The sequence below is a fragment of the Lagenorhynchus albirostris genome, chromosome 12, assembly GCF_949774975.1.
Source record: "Lagenorhynchus albirostris chromosome 12, mLagAlb1.1, whole genome shotgun sequence".
Lineage (NCBI taxonomy): Eukaryota > Metazoa > Chordata > Mammalia > Artiodactyla > Delphinidae > Lagenorhynchus > Lagenorhynchus albirostris.
In genome coordinates, this window is record NC_083106.1 from 69,530,472 (window position 1) to 69,551,284 (window position 20,813).

The 20,813-nt window shown below is 45.7% G+C and overlaps 1 non-coding gene and 1 pseudogene across 1 annotated transcript; both read right to left on the bottom strand.

Annotated features, from left to right (window-relative positions):
• Positions 1–20,813, bottom strand: part of LOC132530496 (poly(A) polymerase alpha-like) — a 61,277-nt pseudogene that overhangs the window by 12,007 nt on the left and 28,457 nt on the right.
• Positions 16,469–16,575, bottom strand: LOC132530941 (U6 spliceosomal RNA). Its single transcript, XR_009543948.1, has one exon. It is a non-coding gene; the product is annotated as a U6 spliceosomal RNA (small nuclear RNA).

A 20,813-nucleotide genomic window follows, 5' to 3' on the forward strand; every position in this document is an offset into this window, starting at 1 on the left:
AATAGTCTTTGTTTTAAAGTCTATTTTGTCTGATATGAGAATTGCTACTCCAGCTTTCTGTTGATTTCCATTTGCATGGAATATCTTTTTCCATCTCCTCACTTTCAGTCTGTATGTGTCCCTAGATCTGAAGTGGTTCCCTTGTAGACAGCATATATATGGGTCTTGTTTTTGTATCCATTCAGCCAGTCTATGTCTTTTGGTTGGAGCATTTAACCCTTTTACGTTTAAGGTAATTACCGACATGTATGTTCCTATTACCATTTTGTTAATTGTTTTGGGTTTGTTTTTGTAGGTCTTTTCCTTCTCTTGTGTTTCCTGCCTAGAGAAGTTCCTTTAGCATTTGTTGTAAAGCTGGTTTGGTGGTGCTGAATTCTCTTAGCTTTTGCTTGTCTGTAAAGGTTTTAATTTCTCCATCAAATCTGAATGAGATCCTTGCTGGGTAGAGTAATCTTAGTTGTAGTTTTTTCCCTTTCATCACTTTCTTCTGACACTCCCTTCTGACTTGCAGAGTTTCTGCTGAAAGATCAGCTGTTAACCTCATGGGGATTCCCTTGTATGTTATTTGTTGTTTTTCCCTTGCTGTTTTTAATATTTTTTCTTTGTATTTAATTTTTCATAGTTTGATTAATATGTGTCTTGGCATGTTTCTCCTTGGATTTATCCTGTATGGGACTCTCTGTGCTTCCTGGACTTGATTAACTATTTCCTTACCCATATTAGGGAAGTCTTCAGTTATAATCTCTTCAAATATTTTCTCAGTCCCTTTCTTTTTCTCTTCTTCTTCTGGGAGCCCTACAATTTGAATGTTCATGCATTTAATGTTGTCCCAGAGGTCTCTGAGACTGTCCTCAGTTCTTTTCATTCTTTTTTCTTTATTCTGCTCTGCAGTAGTTATTTCCACTATTTTATCTTCCAGGTCACTTATCCGTTCTTCTGCCTCAGTTATTCTGCTACTGATTTCTTCTACAGAATTTTAAATTTCTTTTTGTGCTGTTTATCATTGTTTGTTTGCTCTTTAGTTCTTCTGGGTCCTTGTTAAATGTCTCTTTATTTTCTCCATTCTATTTCCAAGATTTTGGATCATCTTTACTACCAATTCTCTGAATTCTTTTTCAGGTAGACTGCCTATTTCCTCTTCATTTGTTTGGTCTGGAGGGTTTTCACCTTGCTCCTTCATCAGCTGTGTGTTTCTCTGCCTCTCATTTTGCTTAACTTACTGTGTTTGGGGTCTCCTTTCTTTAGGCTGCAGGTTTGTAGTTCACATTATTTTTGATGTCTCTCCTCAGTGGCTAAGGTTGGTTCAGTGGACTGTGTAGGCTTCCTGGTGGAGGGGACTAGTGCCTGTGTTCTGGTGGATGAGGCTGGACCTTGTCTTTCTGTTGGGCAGGACTGTGTCCGGTGATGTGTTCTGGGGTGTCTGTGACCTTATTATGAATTTAGGCAGGCTTTCTGCTAATGGGTGGGGTTGTGTTCCTGTCTTGCTAGTTTTTTGCAAAGGGTGTCCACCACTGTAGCTTGCTGGTCGTTGAGTGGAGCTGGGTCTTAGTATTGAGATGGAGATCTGTGGGAGATCTTTTGTGATTTGATATTACATGGATCCAGGATGTCTCTGGTGGACCAGTGTCCTGAACTCAGCTCTGCCACCTCAGAGGCACAGGCCTGACACGAGGCCGGAGCACCAAGACCCTGTTAGCCACATGTCTGAGAAGTAAAGGGAGAAAAAAAGAAAGATTGAAAAAAATAAAATAGAATAAAGTTATTAAAATAAAATTTAAAAGGTATTAAAAATAAAAGAATTAAAAAGTAATAAAAAAGAAGAAAAGAAAGAAAGAAAGAAGAGAGCAAGAAAACCAAAAAACAAATCCACCAATGATAACCAGTGCTAAAAACTATACTAAGAAAAACAAAAAAGCAAACAGGCAGAACCCAGCACAAATGGTAAAAGCAAAACTATACAGACAAAATCACACACGGAAGCATACACATACACACTCACAAAAAGAGAAAAAGGAAAAAAATATATATATCATTGCTCCTGATGTCCACTGCCTCAATTTTGGGATGATTTTTTGTCTATTCAGGTATTCCACAGATGCAGGGTACAAGTTGATTGTGGAGATTTAGTCCGCTGCTCCTGAGGCTGCTGGGAGAGATTTCCTTTCTCTTCTTTGTTTGCACAGCTCTTGGGGTTCAGTTTTGGATTTGGCCCCGCCTCTGCATGTAGGTCGCCTGAGGGTGTCTCTTCCCGCCCAGACAGGACGGGGCTAAAGGAGCGGCTGATTAGGGGGCTGTGGCTCACCCAGGCTGGGGGGAGGGAGGGGTACGGATGCAGGGTGCATCTGCAGCCGCAGAGGCCAGCATGAGGTTGCAGTAGCCTGATGCACGCTATGTGTTCTCCTGGGGAAGTTGTCCCTGGATCATGGGACCCTGACAGTGGTGGGCATCACAGGCCCCCAGAAGGGAGGTGTGGATAGTGACCTGTGCTCGCACACAGGCTTCTTGGTGGTGGCAGCAGCAGCCTTAACATCTCATGCCCATCTCTGGGGTCCGTGCTGTTAGCCGCGGCTCGCGCCAATCTCTGGAGCTCGTTTAGGCGGTTCTCTGAATCCCCTCTCCTCCCGTACCTGGAAACAATGGTCTCTTGCCTCTTAGGCAGCTCCAGACTTTTTCCCGGACTCCCTACCGGCTAGCTGTGGCGCACTAACCCCTTCAGGCTGTGTTCATGCCGCCAACCCCAGTCCTCTCCCTGGGATCTGACCTCCGAAGCCCGAGCCTCAGCTCGCAGCCCCGCCCGCCCCGGCGGGTGAGCAGACAAGCCTCTCGGGCTGGTGAGTGCTGGTCGGCACCGATTCTCTGTGCGGGAATCTCTCCGCTTTGTCCTCCACACCCCGTTGCTGTGCTCTCCTCCGCAGCTCCGAAGCTTCCCCCGCTCTACCACCCGCAGTCTCCGCCCGCGAAGGGGCTTCCTAGGGTGTGGAAACCTTTCCTCCTTCACAGCTCCCTCCCACTGGTGCAGGTTCTATCCCTATTCTTTTGTCTTTGTTTTTCTTTTGCCCTACCCAGGTACGTGGGGAGTTTCTTGCCTTTTGGGAGGTCTGAGGTCTTCTGCCAGCGTTCAGTAGGTGTTCTGGAGGAGTTGTTCCACGTGTAGATGTATTTCTGATGTATTTGTGGGGAGGAAGGTGATCTCCACGTCCTACTCTTCCACCATCTTGAAGGTCTCTTTCTCTTGTATTCTTCGAAGTTCCCGTAGTTTTATGAGTTTTCACCTCATTGGAGGTGCACTGAAGGGCTGAGAAAATGTGATAAAGTTACTGACCACAAACTTGACAGCCTAAAGTTTGGAGACAAGCAAACAATTTGTCATTGGAAGATCTGTTGCTCTTGGACAAAAGAGTGAGTGTGAACTGTGAGGGAGATGAGCTAGTTGGCTGCAGAGAGGCGGGTAGCAGAGGGCATGGTTTTCTATCTTTATATGGGAATATCATTTGCATGTTTTAATGGGGTTTCCAGATCATTGATGAGAAAATGGAGATCTGCACAGAGTAGGGAGGGTTGCAATGGAACATCTGAACTCCCCTTATTTTCCCTGGAGCCAGATCAACACCAGGTTGCTCCCACCCACACCTCTCCATGTCAAGCAGGAGACATTGATGTCTGGACAGGCATGTTTCCAAGGATATGGCTCATTCCCTGCTGGGTCCCCGATGTTTAGTGTAATGCCAGGTACATCAGGGCCACTGTGTACACACTTGTTGAATGAATGAATGTTGAATGAATTCCTTAGTCTCACAGACGTGCAGGAAAAAGTTTATCAACTCAATATGACAGGTGAAGGATCCTCTCACTTTTCTGCACCTGTTGGGCTAGGAATCCTTGCCCTTAGTAAATTTGCTTAGCAGCCCTTGGGAAAGTAACATTGAGTGATGGAAGGAGCATGGAGCTGGGAGTCCACATCCCTGGATCCTAGTGCTGGCTCAGCCATCCCAGGATGTGTGACTCAGAGATTAGATGAGGAACATAGCATCTAGAAACCTTGGTTTCCTCCAAGGAAACGTTAAAGAACAGTACCAATTAATAGTTTGTGGAATCCTTGGATTCTCTATTTCTTCCCTATTTTTTGTGGAGGAAATGGGCCTCACTGGAATTCAGATGCCAGTTTCCCTCTGATAATAAATATTCTATTTGGTCCACTTCCTTTCATTGTAGTAAAACTAAAATAAATCATTTTGGATTTAAAAATTTTTAAAGATGTGTAATGAGTCAAAAATTCTATATATAATTTATCTTCATAATGTGTTGACTTTCTTCTGTGTTTACATATGAAATCTACCACCTTCCAAATGATTACTGCTCCATGAAGCATTCTCTCTTCCTCCCAAGCAGCAGAGACCTCCCCTCCCCTCAGAGTTTCAGTGGGCATCTGTGCCTTTCCCGTGGCACAGATGGTCTACTTCACAGCTCTTTCTATCGTATTCTTCCTTCCATCACAGATTCTTAGGTATCAAGGACCAGTATCATCGGGTAATCTCCTGAACGTGTCTCTGGTACAGTGCTAATATTTGTTTAATTAAATTTTATGAGCAAATTACTTGAATGCCAATGGATTTCAACTTCATCCTGTGGCCGAGTGTAATGGACTGTTTTGGAGAAGGGGAGTGATATGAGACTACTAGTATTTTGAAGTTGGTTTGGATAATATTTCAGAGAATGGTTGCAGAGGGAGGAGACTGAGGGAGCAGGGTGCAGGTTGGGGGTGGGTGGGTGACGACAGTGGTCCAGGATGGAGACAACAGATGCTTGAACAAGCATTATGATGTAGAGGAGGACATGGAAACGGGAAATAGTTCATTGATGGAACTGATCAGACTTACAGGCTAATTTAGGCTTATTAGAGACAAAGAGAAGACTGGATGAACCAACTTCTTGTTTAAGAGAGTGAGTGGATGGTGATTTCTTTAACCAGGCAGATGAGCAGATTTGAAGGAGGAGGGAAGTCAATGAGTAGGACAAGCTGTGTTTCAGAGGCCTGTGCTTGGGACCAGAGTGGACTGGTGAGTGTTTTGAGTCTGAGTACCCTTCCCTAGCATTCATCCAGGGGGTTAGGCTGGCATTTGTGGCTTTAGCAGGGCTAGGGATGGTAGCAAGAGAATCTTTAGATTCTAGAAATCTAATCTAAATCTAATCTAATCTCTATTTCTAATCCATAGAAATAGGTGTTAGACCAGTGGTGAGAGATGTTATTAATTAAGGATCATGGATCAGGGTTAGGTCATTGTGAGAACAGTGGTCCCAAGTGGGTCATCCAAGCAGTGGTGGCTCTGGGCTGGTAGCAGGAAGCAGAAATCAAAGCCAGGATGGCAGGAGGAAGTAAGGCTGAGTGAGGAAGTGTGGATGGGGCCGAGCAGGACAGAGACTATCCAGTGCTAAGCTCGATGCTCCTCAAGGTGGGAAGACTGGACCTAAGGGGTCCCGACTAGAGTGGAAAGTTTGAGCAGCTTCTTTTAGCAGAACCACGTCTTTCACTGAAAGATCAAATCTGCGCTTGTTTATTTTGCCAAGTTTGCTTACCAACATGTCCTTTTGTAACTCACATCATAGCCTGGACAATTTCCTGCCAAAGATAAACTTGTATCTTCTTTCTGAACAGAGAGGTGTAGGAAAGGAAACTGTCAGGAGATGAGGTTCACGTCAAATGCAGAGAATGACTTTCTTCACTTGGCAAATGTCTTTTACACTTCATGATCTGGGTGTAGGAATGGGAGAGCCGTTGAATTTCCATTCTACACCACGAACTCTCACTTACCCGCCCATTTATTCACTTGTTCAAAAAGTATTTGAGGGCCAGGCATGAGCTTAGCACTAGGGATGCAGCAATGAGGAAGACATAAGTAATCCTTCCCTCAAGGAGCCTGGAGAAAAAAATGGGCGATGGCTGAGTGCCGAAAAGGAAAAGTGTAGAGGATGCAGGAGTTTGACAGGTCAGGGATGTCTTCCTGAACAAAAAGGCAGCGTTTAAAAGCCAAGGGCTGCAGGATAAGGAGAAGGAGATGCTAGCCAGGCAAGGGGAGGTGGGGTGGGGAGAGACTGTGGAGGGGGGTGGCTTCAGTGTAGGAAGACCTGAAGGAGGCAAAGAGCAGGGACAATAGAAGAGCTAGAAACGGGGAGATAGGTAAAGCTGCAGAGGTGGGCATGGACCATGTGGGTCTTGTAAATTGTACCAAAAGTTTATTTTTAGATAAAGAACAATTAGGGGCCCATTCATAGGGGGTGGTGGTCCAAAAGGAAGTAATAAGAACTGGGGTCGTTTTCCATGTGGGCTGGGATTGTGGATTGTATTCTCCCAGGTGTGTGATGTCTCATGGCAGGTCCCGGGGGCAATAGTTTCTTTCTTAGAGACAGGGTCATTGTAAACGTGAGGGGGGAAATGTCAGCTGGAAAGGTTTGGAGGCTTTTCTCTAATCTTTTTGGTTAAGTACAGAGTCGTTTTAGTAGTTCCTCTACATTTTAGTGTCAGTCTCATCAAAAACTACAGCTCAAAGTTTATTGTCAACAATCACTTCAATAGAATTGGAAGCATCCCTTCCAAATTGTAGGAAAAAGAGCTGCATTGGACCAGTTTCATTAATGTGCGTTAAGGTCTGCAGACAGCAGTGCTAGGGTGTCCAGGTGCAGTATGTCACCTGTGTTGTATGGGAAGTTTCTGGACCGAAAATTCCACCCTCCGGAGTCTTCCCTTCCGTGGCCATCCTCTGCAGCCATGCACTTGTAGTTCAGCAGCACACAGCGTGTTACTCGTACATCGAAGGGGAAGGTAGGATGTGGGGAGGATGAGTTTCAAAGGTGCTAATATTTAATGAAGCCAAATAATAGAAATTTTGATGCATTAAACACATGGGGACAAATACAGGTTTTCTGGTATTATCATTTCCCAGAACAGTACACTTTGTTTTTACAGACCTTTGACACTGAGTTTAACTAAAAATATTATATATTCTATATATTCTTTTGTTCAGTGATACATACTTCTTTTGGGTAGCTCTGTCTGCATTTTGGTGTGTTTTCCCACTTTTTATTTTACTTCTATGATCAATGCTTCTTGCTATATTTTTAAATTCCATAATTAGGCGTCTTTGTGTTCTCAGTAGGTACAAGCTAGCGGTGCTAGCTCTACAAATTATAAAAGGATGCTCCCTCTAGGTGAATAAAGTACAAAATGATGTCCTTTCCGGTGATAAAATTACATAAAGGACTCTCTCCTCCAGGCCAAGGTGTAAGCCTTGGCAGCATATAGGCTGGATTTCAGCCCCTACTTGAGCTGCTTGTCCCCTCAGCAGGTACCTTTGTGCAGTGCACCAACTGTGCAACCAGACAAAGTGACCTGTGGTGTTTTTATTGTCTTCATCTTCAGGCTCCTCAGAGTTTATTTCACTCAAAAATATTTATTAGACAAGGCACTATGTTAGCAACTCTGAGGGATGGGAAGATGGGGGGCTTTCAGGTGCTTCCCTGGAGCGGTTTACAGTCTAGTACTGAAAGTAAGACAAGCACAGACACTAACAACCATATTAATTCTCTTTCTTTGTGTATGTATATATTTATATATATATATATATTTATATGCAGTGCTTCATCCTACAGAATGTATGTGAAGCTGCTCACAAGTGCCTCCACAATAAGATGATGTTACATTTAAATTAGGACATTATTAAATTTAAAAAATCCTGATCACATACAAGAAGGGGGAATAACGTGAATGGCGACCCTGGAGGTCAACCTAGAGCTTCGAGTTCTGAGTTTCCTGGCATCCAAAGTGAAGAGTGAAACCTGTCCAAGTACATAATTCTCAATATCAAATATTAAGTCCACCCTGAATTGATCAGGATAGGCCAGGTCATGCTGGCTCCAAATCTCAGAGGCATCCGTCACAACAGGTACTTATTTCTCATCCCATGACTAGACTGCAGGTAAAGAAGCTCTCCAGGACAAGGCACCATTGTGACTGCAGGGTCCAGGCCACCTTCATCTCGTTGATTACTTCAACCCAAGGCCTCTGTGTTGGCTGTAGGAGGGAGGACGAGAGTGAGTAGAGAACATGTCACTTCTGCTCACAGCTCATTGGCCAGGATGAGTCATATGACCGTACCAGACTATAAGGGGCCAAGAAATGCAATACTTGGTCAGGTTAGCACCTCTGCCACACACACGGGCCGTGCAACCTTCTCATAAAGTGGAATTCTCCAAGAGCTCTTTCACATGGGACTTTCTTCAAGGCAGAACCTCAGAGGAATAAACATTGTGTTGTGGGGATTCGGAGAGAGAGATGAGGCTCTGTTCACTTACTCAGGGTGATCAGTGGAGACTGCATTGGAGGAGGCTGGAAATAAAGTAGGTTTCAAAGGTTGAAGGCAACTTTGGAAGATGGGAAGGAGATCAGGCAGGAAGGAGGTCATTGCCCAGAGATGAAACGCTGGAAATTCCTCATTCTCTGCTGGGAACATCCAACGGTCTAGTTTACCTGGTGTTTGAGGAGGCGTGGGGGGATCACATGGCATGGGTGGTGGCCGCAGTGCAGAGAGCGGAGGCATTTGTGTTTATTTCAGTAACAGTTTGGTGGCAGGAAGCCCTTGCTGCTACTCTTTTAACGTCTTGTATTCTGTGGAGCTGCTGAGTGCTCTCCAAAAATCTTTAATCACGTTTTAAGGGATTAAAAAACACAGAAATCACACAATTTTTTCCCTCCTCCCTTCAGACACATACCTTAGCAGCAAGAGATATATCCTTAAATATTTCCTCAGGAAAAATTAATGAAGTGCATTAAAACGGACCTTCTTTCAAGCTGTTCCCAACGAACTCATTTCATAGCCTTTATCGTGGCTTCCTTGCCATTGGGGAAATTTATCTAAGTTATTAAAAAAAAAATTCTCAGCTGAAAAATTGGCTTCTGTTTTTTCTACAGAGCTAACTCACCTGATTTGTCAGAACAGCTTGAAAATGAAGTGCTAACTGGTGGATTTTATTGAAAGGAAACCAAGTGGAACAACATATGTATTTTCTTAGGAAACTCACAGTCATGTGGTGTTCCTCGGGGTGAATTCTTTGTTATGAATTACAACCTGCTTACTGATGAGTTGTTAATAAAAAGTGGGCCTGCCGGGCCATTATTTTTTTCCACACAGTACACACAGTTTAGTTTTCTTTCTTTCTCTCTCTCTTTTTTTTTAAAGTTTTCATTAATGCACCGAGTGTGAATAAATGTTTCTAATTTGTAATTGTTTGCCCTTCATCTGGACAATAATTTATTGCCAAATCTCACACTTGTCCATTATTAGCAGCCCTCCCCACAGGAGCACGCTTGAATTTTTCTTATCCCCCATCCTTTCTTGCCCCCCTCCCTGCCCGCAACCCACCGCCCTTTTTAAACTGAGGGAATGTGGGACCAGAAAGTTGCAGGATGGCAGGGATCTTGTGCGTGGAGGTCACATCCAAATCTGGGCTCACGGAAAGCTAGAGGTAACCCAAGCGCTCGTGGGTCTGTCCACGTTGCATTGTAAGGCCCACCAGCTGGAGCTGTTTGGAGCTGAGAAAACAAGCTGAGGGAAAACTGTTGAGGCAAACTCGAAACAGATGGTAACCTGAGGTGGCAGGACAACTTTATTTAGCGTGGCAGTTCGACTTTATTTATTTATTTTACACGTGCATCTGGTCGCGCTTGGGCGCCTGTATGCATACTCGTTATTAGACTGTTAATAGTGGATCTGATTTGCCAGGGAATATGAGCAATTAAGTTCACTATGTATTCAAGTCGATTCTTATTTTAGGGGGCCTTTGTGAGGCATGTTAGTGGTTAGGGTTTTATGTGGAAAGGGTGTAGGAGCTGCCCGTTTGAAGCTCTAGTGGTGTGGAAAATGCATATCTACAAATTAAGGATCTGAAAGTGGCCCCGCCACCGGAGAACACGCCAAGTTGTCCATAAATGGCCAGCAGGATGCTACTGCATTGCTGTGGATGCATTCTTGATTTTAGAAATATTTGGGGTTGCTCCTTTGTGGACAGGTGGACGGTGGGTCCGTCGCTGTTTTCATTGGTGGCGTGAATACAGGTCTAGGGATGGGTTTGGGATGCTTAATTCATTGGCCCATGTGTCCTTTCTCCATCAATAGCTCCATCAACACTTAAAATTAGAAAAATCATTTTGTGATGGGAGAGAACGTGAGATGGAAACTTTCTTTGGCAAGAACAGAATAAAAAACTCAGACTGTTTTTTCTTTTAGTTCCTATTGGGTGTAATTTTCACCCTTCTGAATTTGATCTGGGTCTTAAATTTCTAAAAAACTGCAATCACTGTGGTGGTTTCCATTGAGTTGCCAGGGCTCGGTCTTTGGGACAGGTGGCTTCTTGCCTGATTTATAGCTAATTTTGCGGAATTGGGAAGCTTAGCTACTTTGAGTTGTCACCTGGAAATCTGACGAGTCTTATCATTACCCAGCAGATTCAGTTTTTCCAACCACTGGGGGCTCATTCCCGATGTGTGCAGAGCTCTATCTGCTCTAAATGTACTGGTCATCCTGACCCTTGAATTAAATCCACAAGGAACTTGGTACAGAGGACATTGCATACGTGAGCAAGGCTGCCAGTTATATAGTCGCTGCTCACCTAAGAGCTCCAGAACTTGTCAGTAATGAAAATGTCACTGAAGTAAGATTATCGAAGTGTGTCCTAGTAAGAAGAGAGTGTGTGTGTGTGTGTGTGTGTGTGTGTGTGTGTGAACTAGACTCTTTAGGTATGTTATGATGATGTGAAAAGGATAAACACCCTCTGTCTCTCAGCCAATAAGGACACGGCCCTTTTATGAATGAGAGCAGGCACTGCTTTGGTCTGAACTTAAGGGGCGCGGGCTGCCATTGCAAAGCTGGATGCTGCCGGGGAGTAGTAAGGATGACATGCAGGCATGTCACTCCCCTGGGAGTCTGTTTGCCTCTGCTGGTGCCCAGAAGACGGTGCTGTCATCACTAAGCAGGTCCTGCCCCATGGCAGTATCACAGATGAGTGCCAGTTGGCTACTTGTTCAGCTGTAGATGTGGAATGAGAGAACAGAGACGAGAGACAAAGGAGCTGGGGACTTTCAACCCAGGACATTGATGTCAAAGTGTCATAGAATGTTTTACATCCAGGACAGTAGACATCTACAAAAATTCCATCCATTTTCACTGAGTCAGCATCTGTTTAATCAGACCCACCATAGACGCACTTTCTTTTTCTCTAGACATTAGAGTTCTGAATAAACAAGGACTGTATCATGACTGGTTATGACCAGAATGTCATATTCATTGCAGGAATCATACTCGATGGCTGGTGGGCTGACAAATCTCCCGCATCTCCAAACACTGAAAAGGAAAGAGTTTAGGCTTTGGGGTCCAACTGACTGGCTGTGTGATGATGAATAGATGAGTTAACCTCTCTGAGCATCTAGAGAAACTCATCTAAAAATACTCCTGCCCCAGTTCTTGTGAGGATTAAACAAGATAATGAATGGAAAACACATAAAGATAATAAGAACTTAAGCAAACAGGCAAAATAATCAGTTTCTTCCCTCCCTTGTTCTTCTGTGGAAAATACTTGTTAAGGATTTAAGATTAGATCATATTTTATTCTGCTAACGTGTAGCCACATGTGGAGTCTTCATGACTCTTTGAGCCAGATTTAGTCACAACTGGTCAAGGAAGGAGGTTTTCCTCAGCCACCAAAGCATGATGAAGCCTGTTGGAACAGGGATCCATGTACTCTGAAGTCAGCATGTCCTGATAATGAGGTTAAATGAATCCAGCCTTTATTTTTGCGGTACGCAAGCCTCTCACTGTTGTGGCCTCTCCCGTTGCGGAGCACAGGCTCCGGACGCACAGGCTCAGCGGCCACGGCTCACGGGCCCAGCCGCTCCGCGGCATGTGGGATCTTCCCGGACCGGGGCACGAACCCGTGTCCCCTGCATCGGCAGGCGGACTCTCAACCACTGCGCCACCAGGGAAGCCCCAGGCTTTTTTAAAATCACAATTCACATGAAAAAGTTGAGCAGTAAAATATATATTGCACGCACAGAGATGACTGTTAAAACCTTACATCCCCTTTAAAGACAGAACAACATTACAGATGATAAAGGTCAAGCAAAGAAAGAATCGAAGTAGTGAGAAGCCTTTTGATCAGAGGTTTAAATCCAATGAAGGAGGACCACTTCAATTACCTTTTCTTCTGAGCAAACGGGTGGACTGGTGTCACCTGTGATGCTTCCAACTAAATTTCTGCCTCCTTCAGTCCCTTCCCTGGAGGATAACTTAAAGAGTCTCTGCTTTCTCACTGAAGGCAACCTGCACTGGAAAAATTCTCTGCAGACATAATTATATACATTAACAAAATCCGTGCGTATGTGTTTGTGTGTGTGTGTGTTAAACCACACTTAATTCTTCCCTTTGGCCCTGATTTTTAGGACTCAAGCCCAGAAACAATAAGAGCCTAGCACCTTACTGTATGATTTCTTTCATCTTGTTTATTTTTTAAAGCTTGTGAAAAAAAATTCCTGATCCCTTGAGTTCAAAGCACTCATATGTCCCCCATCTCCTAAAGGACTTTCTCCAGCCAGGCCTCTTCTTGATTCATTGGGTCAAATCCTCCTACACAGCCTGCTTGTTTGGCAGTGTGGATCAGCTGGTATCTGGCCCCCTCCTATCACCAGGGACTCTTCAAACCCCATAGTTCTCATCCCATCGGTGACATTCCCTCTCTGGGCAGGATTTTCTCTGTGTGCGCGTGCGTGTGTGAAAATCCAAGTTTTTACTATCTCTCTCATCGTCTCCAGGGGGAGTTCAGGCTTCCTGTTCTGTGTTTTTCACAAGTCTGGATATTTTCAGCTCCCACTATACAACTTTACACATTCCTTCGTCTGGATATCAGCTGTGGATCTGGGAACATAATGACGCATCTGAGTACATTTCTCAGATGAATAAAACTGGTGAAACTCCCAGCGTTTCCATCATGTCTTCACCAAAGGAAACTGCTGCTGTCCTAGGTGTCTGCAGCTTTCCCTCCTTGGTTCTGAGGGGTTGAAGGATGGGATGTGGTGAGGCGATGCATGTAGAATCTCTCAATAGGGTTGGAAATATTTTCTCTTCATTGAGGGACTACATATTCAGCTCAGTCCTTGGAGTTGGTAAACTGTTGAGGAAAGTTCAGCCGACTTCTAAACTTCGCCCCGGGCCAGCTTTTCTCAAGGTCTGCCCTGCCTGTCATGGTGAATGGGCATGGTTGTCAGTGCAAACGGTACTCTGGGAACAGTTGGCATATCCTCTCTGTCATGAAGGTGGGCTGTGATGCAGCCAGACAGCCATCCTGCCAGCAGTGGCCAGGGTCAGTCTGGCGGGTCCACGTTTACTGTTTAGTGTTTAGTGGATCCACAAACACATTGTGAGGAAGAAGAGTGACGGAGAAGGCTCAACACGGCCCCCTAGGGCTTGGTGCAAGTTGGAAGTCAGAACAAACCCCGAGGATATAACTGGACGCATTATTTCCAGAGGTCTTTTCAGACCAGGATTTTGCTTCCCTGCCACCCTTCCCCCCAAGAGGTTATAAAGACATATGATTTTCTACACACCATGTTTCTTCTCTTGTCTCTATTACAAGTATGACTCCCACTGGGCTTGTTTTACCCTGTTCTTAAAAAAAATGTTAATACCTAGCAAAATGTTATTTTCAGGGAACTATTATAGAGCAAAATCTAGACGGAATTAATAAACTCTCTGGTATTGGCTGACTTGTGTCTGTTCAAAATCATATGTTGAACTACGCCTAGTACCTCATAATATGACTGTATTTGGACATAGGTCTTTAAAGGAGTAATTAAGGTTAAATGAGGTTGGTGGGATGGGCTCTAATCCAATATGACTGGTGTCTTTACAGGAAGACGAGGTTCAGATACAGACATGCACAGAGGGAAGACCTTGTGAAGACACAGGGAAAGGCCATCTACCAGCCAGGGTGAGAGGCCTGGGAACAAACTATATCTGCTGACAGCTTGGGACTTCCAGCCTCCAGACGGTGAGAAGTAAATTCCTGTTGTTTAAGCCACCCAGTCTCGGGTACTTTGTTATAACAGCTCTAGCAAACTAATACACTCGCCTTGAGAAAAAAAAATTTTGTTCAAAGGGTGCAAATTTACTGAAAACAAGTATATTGGCTTGGAAAACTCTTGAGTGTTTTTCTTGAAGTTTGTTTCCTCCTGAAGCTGCATTTTACAGGTAAAGTATAAACGTGCTAAAATTTCTTGAAAGATTTTTCTTATAAGAAGATCAGCTACGTTCCCCACCAACTTCCTAGCCTATGAATGCACTTAGCAGATTATTTATTTCTTCACTGATAGTAGAAAAATAAGCCTAGACAGAGTGCAGGCAAATGATCATACACTACAAAGGAATGAATTCAAATCAGTTCATTTTTCAGATATTTCAGGGGTTTAAAAACTGGCTTAGCTTGAAATAAAATCTCCCCCATGAAACATATCTAGAGGAATCATGTTCCCACTCAGACAACCTTTGTGTGGATCGTCAGTGGGAGTTTTATTCTTGTTTGTCCCCTGCCATGTCCGACCATTCAGCACAGTCTGTGTCATAGTGGGATTGCTTCCCTAGTCTGTGAATTTCCATGTGGGAAACATCCCAAGACTACTTGTTTTCATTTTTTCCTTCTCTGGGAGAGACTGACAGAGCTAGGAGTTTGTAGAACCTATGCCCCCCCCCCTTTAAGTTTACTTAGAAAAAGGAATTGACATTGGTTCCAAAGTGTGCCTTGCAAAATGCCCAGGGAACACACACTTCTGCTTGCCTCACACACGGCCAGAGCTCAGGAGGCTTCTCCCACCCCCTGAGTCTCAGCTGGGCAGCAGGGAGACCCTCCATCCCACTGGCAGACCTGTGGTTCCCATGGTCACCCAGAGGATGCAAGAGCAGAGTAGGGACGCATTGCCAAGGCGGCTAAAGGCTCGCGTAGCTGGCTGACGGGCAGGAAGGGCCTTCTCCCTTTCGGTTTGGTTTTATCACATCAGCCTCCTGCCCTCCTGTGGTCCATTAGCTGAGGAAGGGGCGTTGCAATAATGCAGGGGGTGAAGGAAGGGAGTGAGGATAGTTACTATGGAAAGAGGCAAAACCAGATAAGAAAAGAGGACTCTTGGGGTGGAAGAGAAAATGGGCTGGGAAAAAGGACCCTGAATTAGAATTATTTTATGAGAAGTTTTAACCAGTTCCCAGAGGGGAATTCAGTTCTGAGACAAGGGTTCTTATGAAAGGGATTTTCCTTGACCCTCGAAACACGTGGGTTTGAACTGTAGGGTCCACTTACACGTGGATTTTTTTCAATAGTAAAAATAGTAATAGCCCTACACGATCCCCAGTTGCTTGATTCCCTGGATGTGGAAACCACAGATACGGAGGAACCATGGAAATGGAGGATTCCCAGATATGGAAGAATCGCATATATGGAGGGCTGACTATGATTTTCTGATTTTCTGATACTCTGATTTTCAACTGTGCAGAGGGCCTGCACCCCAACCCCGCACTGTGCAGGCTCAACTGTATTAGGAAGCATTCCCAGGGAAAGCCTGTAGGGGGATGGGAAAGCATGAATTCATGATTAGGGAGAGAGGGCAGGCAATGGTGTAGTATTGGGCCAAGTCCCAAGGAGGGAAGCCCTATTCCTTCTATATTTCTGTGTAACAAATTGCCCCAAACAACAATAAACTTTTATCACCTCTCAGAGTTTAAGTGGGTCAGGATTTCAGGAGTGGCTTGGCTGGGCAGTGCCGGCTGGTGTGTCCTTGTGGTTGTAGCCACAGTATCAGTCAAGATCTCGGCAGGTTTACCTGGGGCGGGAGGATCATTTGCAAAGCAGCTCACTCACCAGGCTGGAGAGCTGGTGCTGGCTGTTGGTGGGAGGCCTCAGTTCCTCTCCACATGGGCCTCTCCCAGGACTGCTTGAGTGTCCTCCTGCTGTGTGAGTCCCCAGGTGTGTAGCCCAAGAGAGAAAGCCAGGCAGAAGCTATCCATTTCATGACCTAGCCTGGGACCACGACGAGCATCGTTTCCCCCATCTTCTGTTCTGCAGAAGCACTCAGGCTGGCCTTTATTTTATTTTTTATTTTTATTTTTTTTGTGGTACGCGGGCCTCTCACTGTTGTGGCCTCTCCCGCTGCGGAGCACAGGCTCCGGACGCGCAGGCTCAGCGGCCATGGCTCACAGGCCCAGCCGCTCCGCGGCACATGGGATCCTCCCGGACCGGGGCACGAACCCGTGTCCCCTGCATCGGCAGGCGGACTCTCAACCACTGCGCCACCAGGGAAGCCCTGGGTTGGCCTTTATTTAAGAGGAAGGGAATTAGGCTCCACCTTTTTTTTTTTTTTTTTTTTTTTGCGGTACGCGGGTCTCTCAAAAATATGGAATGCTTCACGAATTTGCGTGTCATCCTTGCGCAGGGGCCATGCTAATCTTCTCTGTATCGTTCCAATTTTAGTATATGTGCTGCCGAAGCGAGCACTAGGCTCGCTTGAAGGGAGGAGGGTCAAAGAATTTGTGGACATTTTAAAACTTTGGCTGTGTCCTGCAGGGAAGCTCTGGAGATAACATAGTTTACCACCCCCACCCCCGCCCGCCCCCAGACTGGTCTCCATCAGGGGCCGGGGAGCTGGAATACTTGTTCTCTCCTACCTGCCCATCTTTGGATCCGGGCTGCCTGAAGTGGGAAGGGCTTCAATTCCCAGGCTCCCAAGGGCAGAGTCTGAGAACAGCCCTTGGAGGAGCGAGGCAGGTGCTGGCTGTGGAGGGTGAACCAGCCCCTTGCCCCGCCCCCATGGCAAGCAGGGCAGAGGGACCTGAGGGATGAGATGCGGCACGCTGACGAGGTCTTCCTTCCCTTTTTTGTGCGATTTCGTCTCTGAGCGGAATTCACTGTTGTCTCAGAGAGCCTGGGAGCAGATGTCGGAAAACTACATAATGAAATCAAATAGCAAAATAGAACCAGGCAGATGCTTGCCCAAAGAGAAGGGGAAGGAGATGGCTGGACACCAAGGGTTATTAATAGCACTCTGTACTTTGATGGTGTCTTTCATCTGCGTTTCCAAGAGCTGCACGGCCATTTAAGTAATCCAGGGAGTTATTTTCTTGGATAGAACCCTGAAATCCAACAGGTCTTTTGAAAGTTTGGTGCTTTGAATGTTTTACTCTTTCTGGATTGTTCTCGAGGGAGAAATGATTTTGATTTATAAATCATATGGAGGTTTTTAAAAGTCAGTTATTTCTTAAAACAATAGATAGTTGCACTGCCTTTGGCAACATTCTGTGGAATTCACAGGGCCTTCTTCTTCCTTGTCCGTCTCAAAGCTGTCTTCATGAAATTATTTAAGTGATAGAACATTTCTGTTCAGCAGGGAAAACATGTCTAAAGATCCTGTCCGAAATTCGAGTAACCATGGTTCCAGGCTTCTAACCATCTGTTACTCCTTCTTCGTGAGATGCCAAATGACGGGTTGCAGAGGTCTGTTCTGCTCTTCCTCTACTATATACACCTAGAGAGGGAACAGGGCTGCAGCGGTAAGGTGGCCCTGGCATCAAGAACGGGCCATCTCTAAGCTGATATTTGGCTGGTGACTAACTAAGAACGGAGTCTGTGAGCCACTTTGCCTTGGCGGTTCTTCACCAGAGAAGCGAAGCACAGGAGAGAGATCCCACCTGGACGTGGAACCAGAAGCAGGTCTCCCACGCGAGCCGATGCCTGCCTTGATTAGAGTCAGCCGGCACCGGGCACACTGCGGCTGCGCGGACCTCCTGTGAGCGCCGGCCTGCCTGTGTGCACGCGTGAGGTGCGACCGGGAAGAGGCTGCGGCTGCATCTCATTAACTTGGCACATCTCTTCCCCCAAAGTGGACGAGCATGTGTTTTGCCTACTGACTGGTCACTGATGGTTTCATCACCAATGGTTTCAGTCCTAGACTGAAAAGGGCTGCCGCATAGCAAAGCCCAGACCAGGAAGAGAAAGAGTCCGCTGCCAGGACTGGAACCACAGCAAAGGATATGTCCCAGAAGGGCCCAGGATTCACCTGCCTTCTGCTGCCTGCAGCGCCGGCTGTGTTTCTCCAGCGCTCAGCATGAGAAGCGTCGCTGGGCCTCTCAGGCCTACAGGGTGGACTAATAAGGGATGTGTTTGCAGCTGTCAGGAGGCTGGTTGCTGCTGCTCTACAGATACTCTGGACAGGACATGTTTTCTTTTTTTTTTAAATCGGGAAGCAGGAAGTTTTCCTTTCCTGGCCCTTCCCAAGCCTTTGTAGTTACCAATTATATCCACTAGGTGGCAGCACAGAGCGCACGGCCACAGCTCGCTCTACTCTCCAGCCGGGGTCTGCGTCTTAGCAGGACGGAGAAGTCCAGGATGGCCTCCCACCCGCTTAGCAAGGGTTCATTCTGTCTCTGCCTTTCCTTTGAGAAACGACCATTCAGAGGCTTGTGCCTTTGAAGACTGTTTCAGCAGTGGGTCCAACTTCCTCCCAAATGGCCTACTTCTTTGCGTAAGAAGTGAGAGTATTTTCTGCCCCAGCTTTATTTTGGGATAAGGCAGGCATTTATAATTCCATTTGTAATCATGCCACATTACCTTTTATACGATCTGAAAGTGTGTGGAAATGAATGATTCTCTCTGGAGGAAGGGATTCTGTTCATCCGTTGATCATTTCTTTCTTTTGGAGGGTTTGTCCCCCGCCCTTGGTTGAGTCTGGGTCCCCTGGGCTCCAGGACATTTTGCCAAACATGAGGGGAGTGAAAGGGGAGTGGAAGACAAGGTCCTGGCCCTCGAGGGATTGAATGGGTCCTGAGAGCCCTGAGGAACCCAAATAAATACAAGTCCACTTCGTTTGTATTCTGTGAGCTTTGCTCTAGTTTTCTGTCGCATTGCCTTGACACTTAGTTCCAGCGCGCTTCTGGAGGGGCAGTCTGTACAATTTAACGTCAGTTAGTCAGCTCTTCTGGGCAAATTAAAAAACCCAAATGTTGTTGAGTCACTAATTTATTCCTCACCGCTGTGATTCAGAGCTCCTGTCTCATTTCTCCAAGTCTCCCCCATTCCCAAGCCCCATACCCCACCCCTCCCCGGGCTGCAGAGCAGACAGCGCTTCCTGTCTCATCTGTGTTCACTGCCCCCATTTCTTTTTTTTTATTTTTACTGGAGTAGAGTTGATTTACAATGTTGTGTTAGTTTCTGCTGTACAGCAAAGTGACTTAGTTATACATATACACATATCCACTCTTTTTTAGATTCTTTTCCCATATAGGCCATTACAGAGTACTGAGTAGAGTTCCCTGTGCTATACAGTAGGTCCTTGTTAGTTATCTCTTCTATATATAGTAGTGTGTATATGTCAATCCCAGTCTCCCCATTTATCCCTCCCTTTCCCCCTTACCCGCTGGTAACCATAACTTTGTTTTCTACATCTGTAACTCTATTTCTGTTCTGTGGATAAGTTCAGTTGTACCCTTTTTTTAGATTCCACATATAAGTGATACCGTGTGGTATTTGTCTTTCTCTGTCTGACTTACTTCACTCAGTATGACAATCTCTAGTTGCATCCATGTTGCTGCAAATGGCATTATTTCATTCTTTTTTATGGCTGAGTAAATTCCATTGTACATATGTACCGCATCTTCTTTAGCCATTCCTCTGTTGATGGACATGCCCCCATTTCAACACGCCTTCACTGTTACTGAACACTAAGGCCATCTCCCCCTAACCGTCCAGAGTGAAACAAAAGAAAGGCCAGTTCTGAAGGGGGCAGAGGCAAGGAGCCGAGTCCAAGAAAGGCTGCCTGGGAGCCCATGTCTGGGTTGTTAGCATCCTTTCAATCTTCTTCCTATAAGAGTACCTTGGATTTCTTACGGGGGGGACATTATATGTCCCCTCCCCACTGCCGCGGGTTGGGGAGACATGACCCTGCCCTCACCGCCAGGGGCAAGCCTGATTGGCCTTATTCAATCTGCATATTTAATCCTCCATGCCAGTTATGGACGCCTTGATTGGGGGGCCCACGTGACCTGTCAGTGTGTTGACCTCTCAGTATGTGGAGCTCAAGGCATTCACTGGGTCTGCTGAGAACTAGATGTGAACCAAAGAGCTCTTGGCATCCGTCCTGCACTCATGAGAGAAAAGCTGTCACAGAGCAAGCCAGGATGGAGAAAGGAGGGCAGAGAAACAGAAGAAACCACATCCTGAGGACGTCACTTGAGCCCCTGGATTAAGCTTTGCCACCAACAAGCCCTACCCTTGAAAATTTTATGAGCCAATAAATAAATACTTTTTTTCAAAAAAAATCCAGGGTGAGTGAAGATTTCTGATACCTATCATCTAAACATTTCTGGTTGATGTGCTCTGGGAAGGGTAAGATTATCTCTGTAGAACATGATGAGAAATGGACCAATGAGGGGCAGTCAAGCCAATCTTGTCCCGCCAGAGTCAGCTGCTATTCCATCTCCGTAGCCCAGGTCCTGGCCACCTTCTTAGCCCACTGCTCTCAGAGACATAGTCCTCCGGTGGCTGGGAGGAACCAACCTACGGTTCAGGTGGAGAGTTTAGACTTCTAGCAGCTGGTGATGCCCAAAGATCTTCATGGGCTGTTGGAGAAAGTAGCCAAGGAAGAATGGCAGTTCAGTGGTGGAAGGTTCACACCTCGGCAATGGGAAAAGTTGTGCTACTGGGGAGTCACGGGTATAGGTTAGGAGAATGAAGTGTAAGGG